We start from the raw sequence: 2,021 nt of genomic DNA, 5'->3' as shown, positions 1-2,021 counted from the left end.
CTGGCGACTCTGCTGGGGACGAGGGACCCAGAACCACTGGTTCAGGGTTAAGAATTCGAGCTTAGAATAATTGTTATTATTTGGCTTTATTTATTATCTGATTATTACATGTTTTGAGCCAAATGTGCTAAATGCTGCTTTTACCACTTTGATATTATTTGAACTGTATATAAACTGTGCCGAAACCCTTCTCTTCTTACCTCCGGGGATGTGCTTACTGGTTGAGACTCCCTATTCTGTTAGTGTCATACCCTAAATAAAAGAGGCTCGGAAAGTTTCTAAGCCGGCTGGCCTTTTGGTTCCCGGAAAGGAGCTCCTTCCTCAGCTCGAGTTGTCCGCTCGGGTACACTGTCTAGAACACCGACCCAGGTTTTTTGAACCTAGTATAACAAAGCCACATGCCGGATCCCTAGTAGGAACGTTTATTTGCATCATGTGCATTTGACTTAGGGGACTCAACATAGGGGTTGGGTCCGTCTAGGACAAGCAACCTGAAAATAATAGACAATCTTTCGGCATCCTATGTGCTACATGTTGTATTTAGTCAAGGGCGTATGGGTCATTTGGTCATTTCCAGCATGATGTTATTTTAATCAAAGCATGGGGAACATTTGTGGAATCCAAGAAGCCTTGGAATTCCCTATGTCCCCCACGCTTGCTTTTTGGGAAAACACATGGGGAACATTTGTGGAATCCAAGAAGTCTTGGAATTCCCATATGTCCCCCACGCTTCATATGTTGGGAAAAGCGCATGGGGAGCATTTGCGGAATCCAAGAAGTCTTGGAAATCATTATGTCTCCCATGCCACATTTTTGAAAGAAATAATAAATATAAAAAATAAAAATACAAATAAAAACAAAGCATGAAAATTCAAAAGATTTTGTATGTTGTCATCATTTTCCACATATAAGAAAATCGTGAAAAAAGGAGAAAATAACAGCATAGAAGTCCGAGTAGAGTCGAAACTCTGCCGAAATTTTGAAATGAAAAAATGTCTTGTTAGTTTGTTATATTAAAAGCAAAGGGAAAATAAAAAAAAATCATCATTGTTCTGTCTGGTTTTTTTAAAATATTAAAGAAAATAGTTTGTTTTGTCATTAAATGAAAATGAAAAAGAGTTTGTTTTTTTTTAAAAAAATGTTTTATTTTATTTTATTTTGTTTGTCTATGAAAATGCCAGAAATAAAAATAAAAAGAGTCCGGCGTTGAATGTGATTTTATTATTTGTTCCAAAAATAAGCATATATATAATCCAAAAAAAATTCAAAATTCAAAAAGATAAAATAGAAAAACAAATCCGAAAATATTTTGATTCTTTTTTCGAAATTGAAAAGAAAATTCAAAATTCAAAAAAAAAACATTTTGAGAAGCATTTCTTTTATTAAAAGCAAAATTCCGAAAAATATTTTCTTCTTCTTCTCTAGAATAAAGAAAAAAGAGCAAATGAAAATTCAAAATATATCTTAGAAGTGTTTCTTTTAAAAAGAAAATCAATCAAAAAATAATATTTCCTTGCTGCTTTTAAAGTAGTTCTTTTAAACGAAAATTCAAAAAAAGAGTTAGTTCATCTGCTTATCATTATTTGCCTACTTATTCTTATTGGACCGAACTACGCGGGTTTGATTCTCACCGGATGTGAGATACGTAGGCAACCCTCATCGGGTCCAACCCCACCTTCTCAAAAAGAAGGAATGTTTTATGTTTTTCGTTAATTCGTTTGTTTGTTATAAATGAAAATAATAGAATAATAGTCTATTTGATTGTTGTGAGAAAAATAATAAAAACAATAAAAACAGAAAATGGAAAAGGGTCATCTCAAAAATAGTTTATTCGCCCGAACTACGCGAGTTTGATTCTCACCGGATGTGAGATACGTAGGCAACCCTCATCGGGTCCAACCCCACTTTTGCTAAAATAGATAAAAATCAAAAATTTTAATCTTGTCATAAATAAGTCGGGTGATGTCCAACCCACCTTTTGCTTAAATAGCCAAAAAACAAATAAATAAAAAATATATGTC

Source organism: Nicotiana sylvestris, chromosome 1 (assembly GCF_000393655.2).
Source record: "Nicotiana sylvestris chromosome 1, ASM39365v2, whole genome shotgun sequence".
In the NCBI taxonomy this organism is placed as follows: Eukaryota; Viridiplantae; Streptophyta; class Magnoliopsida; order Solanales; family Solanaceae; genus Nicotiana; species Nicotiana sylvestris.
Note: the sequence above shows the minus strand (reverse complement) of the source record.